This window comes from Ailuropoda melanoleuca, unplaced genomic scaffold (assembly GCF_002007445.2).
Source record: "Ailuropoda melanoleuca isolate Jingjing unplaced genomic scaffold, ASM200744v2 unplaced-scaffold11297, whole genome shotgun sequence".
NCBI classification, from domain to species: Eukaryota; Metazoa; Chordata; class Mammalia; order Carnivora; family Ursidae; genus Ailuropoda; species Ailuropoda melanoleuca.
This window is the reverse complement of record NW_023179723.1, coordinates 1-5,513: the sequence shown is the minus strand read 5'-3', so window position 1 is coordinate 5,513 and position 5,513 is coordinate 1. Positions and strand designations below refer to the sequence as shown.

The following is a 5,513-nucleotide window of genomic DNA, read 5'->3' as shown; positions in this document are numbered from 1 at the left end:
TCTAGGCTCTAAACAGCCTAACTCCCAATGATGTAGGAGAGACGTCAGGGTTCGAAGCTGAAGGGCAAGAAGGACTTCTTGAGGCGTCTTCGGTGCAGAAAGATGATTTCATTAAAGCTCGGGGACGGGACCTGTGGGCAGAAAGAGCTGCCCTGGGGTCATGAGGAGCGGGCCGATCATAGACTTTCAGGTTGGGAGGGGGTCAGCGATAGCCTCAGTCTCTAGGACTTTGGAAGCAAGGTTTCCAGGATCTTGCGGGGCTGGCTGTTAGGCAAAGGTCATTTTTTTTTTTTCTGTCTAGTAAAACCCTACTCATGAGACCCTTCAGATCTATATTGGAGGACCTTGTGCTTGGGGATGATTGCCAACATGTACCTTGTGGGGCAGAGATAAAGTCTCCAGGGGAATTTTTGTATGTTACATAGACTGCCTTTCGCCCTTAGCAAAGAATTAACATCGAGGCAGCTGAGCTCCTAGAGGAAGTCACTCTGCCTGTTTCAAGGACTTGTTAGTGTGCTGTAGGTAGTAAGGAAATTTAAGTTTTCTTCTGCCTTTGTTTCCCACGTCATAACCCACCCGGAGTTGGGAAGCTAACCCACTCTGGGAGAGATAACTTGTAAGCCGTTAGCTGCTGACACTTCGCAGGGGTCCCAGTGTGAGTGGGCAGGGACGTCACTCCTGTGGCTCCCGGGGCTCCTGAAGAGGGTGGGGTCCCTGCACAGGATGAAAGTATCTCTGAAGATCAGTAGCTTTGGGTTTAGAAAATTCTGGCTCCGGAGGGGGCGGGTAATTGATCTGGCTTGTTCTTTTGTTCTTCTTGGTTGAGATCCCAATGTGGATCCTCCGTGTCCGGACCACCAGGGCTTGGTCCTCGCTGGGCCAGGGGTCGCCTGCAGAGCCCAGGGGTCGCCTGCGGAGCCCCAGCCCCGTCTCGTCTCCACCCATGTAAGCCGCACACGCTGCTGGAGGTGGCCTGGGGGCTTCGAGGTTCCTGCAGAGCCCTGCTGGCAGCCACCAGCCTCCGCCCCTCTGGGGGGTTCCAGTTCCCGCAGCTCTTTAGAAAGGACTGGAAGGAGGGGGTGGAGAGACTCTGAGCCTTGAAATCCGATCTGTGGTTGTTTTTCCTCTAAAACCGAATGGATCCCCGCCCAGCATCTGCCCTGGGCGCCCTTCCAGTCCCGCAGTGACCCGGGAGGAGCGGCTGCGGGGTGGGGCTGGGTGCGCACCTCCAGGACCTGGTCTGGAGCCAGCCCTGGCCTCGTGACCTTCCCCCCTGGCCCCCACCGGCTCCTGTCATGCAGCCATGTGAGCCCGGCCACGGCCATGGCTGAGCCCCTGTCTTCGGTTTCCCAGTTCACTTCCCGTGGATTCCCACTGGGCTGAGCACACAGGGCGGCTCTGATAAATGCGGCTGACAGGGCACGGGGCGGGGTGGGGAGGCTGTTTTAAACCCAGCGTTATGAGGCGAGTGTCGGAATCTGCATCCGGATCCCGAATTTCACTGATGCCTGCTAAGGAGCCCGGGTGTGCACCGCCATCCGCCTGATCCCTGGCCCCGTTGCCACGGGTCACATCCCTTGGAACAAAGACACAAGGTGTGTGTGGGTGCCTTGGTGTGAGGCTTTGGTTTCACCCAGCTTACCACGGGCTCTCTCTCTTGTGACCCCCTCATCCCTTGCCCCTCCTGACCATCTGGTCACCCACCCCTTCTATCTGGTGGGGGCAGCCTCTCCCCTGCATTAAAGCCTGCCACCCAGGGCCAGGGTTCAAACAGCACCATGGGTTAGCTTGGGGGGCCCCCACCCCGGAATCCCACCCAGGAGCCCCAGGGCGAGGGGACCAGACCACTTCCAATCAGCTCTTGTATTTCCAAGCTGAGCTAAAATGTTTGACCACGACCTCATCTTGGGATTCCAATGGCTTCAATCTTGACAGTGTAGTGAACCGGATGTCTTTCTCAGAATTCCTCTTTCCTGACAAGCATAGAGGCCAACATTTACTGTGGTCTTCCCATGTGCCACACGCGAGCCAAGTGGTTCCTGCATATTCTCTCATTTAATCCTCACTATGACTCCAGAGGGAAGGTTCAGTTATCACCCTAATTTTACTGATGAGCTGAGAACAGAGAGGGTGAGTAACTTGTCTAAGATTGCACAGCCAGTATGCGGCAGAGCTAAAAGTCCGACTAAGGGACGAGTCCTAACAGCCTCCCTGAGGCTGGGTCTGGAGGGTTTACCATCTCTTGTATGCGATGACCTTCCTTTGTCCTGGATAAAAGCCTTTACATTTGACCAAATCTGGGTTTTATGTTCATTGATCTAGCACAGAGGTCAGGAAATGGCGGCATATGGGCCAAATCTAGTCCTAGCCTGTTTTCGTAAGGCCTGCTTTTTCATATTTTTTTTAAAAAGCCTTTTTATTTATTCACTTGAGAGAGAGAGAGAGAGAGCAGGCACAAGCTGGAGCCTAGAGCCTGAACAGGGGTTGGGGGAGAGGAAGGAGGAGAAGCAGACTCCCTGTGGATCAGGGAACCTGATGGGGGACTCGATCCTGGGACCCTGGGATCATGACCTGAGCAAAAGGCAGACACTTATGACCGAGTCACCCAAGCGCCCCATGGCTTTTTACACTTTTAAAGGGTTGTTAACACACACACACATGCACTGAATGGTACACTTAAAATGGTTCAGATGGTAACGGAGTTTTTTCTAGCTGGGCCTTTGAATGCTTTAAAAAAATTGGAGTGGAAACATAATATAGAATCTACCATCTTAACCATTGTTAAGCGTGCGTTTCAGTAGAGCGGTGTTTTCACATTGTTATAAATGGGTCTCCAGGATTGTTTTGTCTTACGAAACTGAAACTCTATGCCCGTTACACAACAATTCTCGATCTCTCTCCAGGCCCAGGCAACCACCGTTCTACCTTCTGTTTCTAGAAATCTACTTCAGAGACCTCACTCGTATGAGCGGAATCCACTGTGTTTGCCTTTTTGTGGCAGGCTTCTATACCGGAGCACGATGTCCTCGTGTTTCTCCCCGGTTCCCACACACGTAACAACACGTGACAAGACAGGACTGTCTTCCTTTCGAGGCCGGAGGAAGATTCCGTTGTGTGTAGATAGTACACTGTGGCTGTCAATCCACTGATGGACACGTGGCTTGTTTCTACCTCTTGGCTACTGTGGATAATGCTGCTCTGAATATGGGTGTGCGGATACCTCTCTGAGATCACGCTCCAGTTCTTTTGGATGTAAGTGGATCCATTTTTAACTTTTTGAAGAACCGCCATACTGTTTTCCACAGTGGCTGCACCCATTTTAGAGTCCCACCTACACTGCACGAGATTCCAACGTCTCCACATCCTCGCCAACACTCGTAGTTTACTGTTGTTGTTTGTTTCCTTTGGAGTGTGGTCCTCTTGGCGGGCATGAGGTGCTTCCTCACTGTGGTTTTGATTTCAGTTTCTCTGATAGTTAGTGATGTTGAGCACATGCGTGTTGGCCGTGTATATCACCCCAGGAGAGATGTCTATACAAGCCCTTTGCCTATTTTTTAATTGGGTTATTTGATTTTTTATGTTGTTGAGTTGCAGGAGCTCTTTACATAGTCTGGACCCTAACCCCTTATCAGACAAGTGACTTGCAAATATGCTCTTTCATGTCAAAGGTTGCCTTTTAAATCTGTCGATGGTGTCCTTTGATGCACAAAGGTCTTCAAGCTTGACGTCATCCCATCTGTTTACTTCTGTTCTTGTCGCCGTGCTTTCGGTGTCATATCCAAGAAATCATTGCAAATCCAACATCATGAAGCTTTTCGCTGTGTTTTCTTCCAGGGGCTTTATAGTTTGGGTTGTTATGTTTAGGTTTTAAATCCATTTTGAGTTAATTTTTGTATATGGTGTAAGGTAAGGGTCCACTTTAATTCTTTTGCAGGTGGCTATCCAGGGACTGGGGACTGTCCTTTCCTTCGGGGGGAAGATGGTAAATTTTATGTTTTGTGTACTTTAACACAATTTTTTTAAAGAGAGAAGAGGAAGAAGACGAGGGAGGAGAAGGAGGAGGAGGGGCAACAGAGATAATGTTTGGCCCACAAATCCTAAACTATTTGCTACTTAGGAACTGGCCTTTTCCAAGAAGACTGTTGACCCCCAAGCTGGCACCCGGCAGCATCCTACTGAGTCCCCCCAACGTGGGTTTACGTTATTACTGTGTCCACAGCGAGCCCCAGCATGCTGTCTCTGATTCTCTTTGGACTGTGCCTCACAAGAGTGCACTTCTCGATTAAAAACTCCATGAATTCATCCTGTGCATGAAGACGGAGGTGCCTGTGGGGGTTGGAAAGGCCTTGGCTGAACCTTCAGGTCTGGGTAGACCTTGGGCTGGTTGCCTGGCAGGCAGGCCCGTGGCCTGCTTCCTCACTTTCCTGGCTGTGAAGGAAGGATGAGAAATTTTGGCCTCGGAATGGAGAAAAACGGAAGAAGGGAATCTGACCAAGGTTTCCTGAGACGTTGGCAGGGAGCCCTGAGGCCTCTTAGAAGGAACATACGAGTCCCAGGCAACATGACCATCTTAGCAAGCCTCGGAGCGCCTGGTCTCAAGCTCAGGGAAATACCCCTTCCGTCGTCACACCGGACGTGTGAAGGCATGGCCAACATCTAATCTAACGTCTCTCTGTGTCTCAGCTCTCTACCCAGGTAGTGAATTCCCTGAGGCCGGGTCAGGAGCTCCTGTTTTTCTGGAGCCTTCTCTGAGCGTCTGGCAGCACCTGGCGGCTCTTTGTATTTGCTTACTGTCTGACTCGCGTGTTAAGAAAAGACCCTGAAAGGAAAGAGGCCTCTGGAAGAGTCTCCTAGGGAGTAAGGGCCTTCTCTCTGCCTCCCAGAACTATCTTGAGGCCCCCGCTAGCTGGGAGGGCTGCACTGCCTCAGGTGGGGTGCGGGGGGCCCAGGCCTGACCACCCAGGTGTTCCCTCCCCTCCTTCCAGAAGCCAAACACTTCAGCACCCCTGCACACGTTCAGCACCTGACCCGACCCGGTTCCTTCTGGGCGATTTCTGTCAGCCAACCTGTCTTGCCATTTCCTGTGAGGGAGGCCTTGGAAGTGCTCGCTCCGGGAGGCAGCCCCAGGCGGCAGGGAGGCCCAGAGCCCTGCAGCTTGGACCTGACGCTGGAGGGGCCGGGGCTGGGGGTAGGGTTGGCTCTGCGTGAGAAGCGAGCCCTAGAACACTCTCGCCATCAAGCTGCCTTTGAGCCAGTCCCCTGGGGCCACCCCTCCGCCGACTTTCATTTTGTTGATTGGAGATTGTGTCCCTGAATAGAGCTTAATGTCCTTTGGAAATTATCTGTTCTTTTTTTTCTCTTTAAAAAAATGTCTCCTGCTTTCTCCATTTGGTTTAGGTTGTCACTGTGTCCCTGCCTGCTGAAGGTGGATGGTGGGCCCCCAGAGGATGGGAGCGATCACCATCACCCGTGGTATGCTCTGAGGCCAAACTGGGGCTGGGTGGGTGGGAGGG

The 5,513-nt window shown here is 52.2% G+C and overlaps 1 long non-coding RNA gene across 1 annotated transcript; it reads left to right on the top strand.

Annotated features, from left to right (window-relative positions):
* The first annotated feature begins 58 nt into the window (after window positions 1-58).
* LOC117797692 lies at window positions 59-5,472 on the top strand. Its single transcript, XR_004622652.1, has 3 exons — window positions 59-1,595; window positions 2,904-3,252; window positions 5,398-5,472. It is a non-coding gene; the product is annotated as an uncharacterized LOC117797692 (long non-coding RNA).
* Window positions 5,473-5,513: the final 41 nt, after the last annotated feature.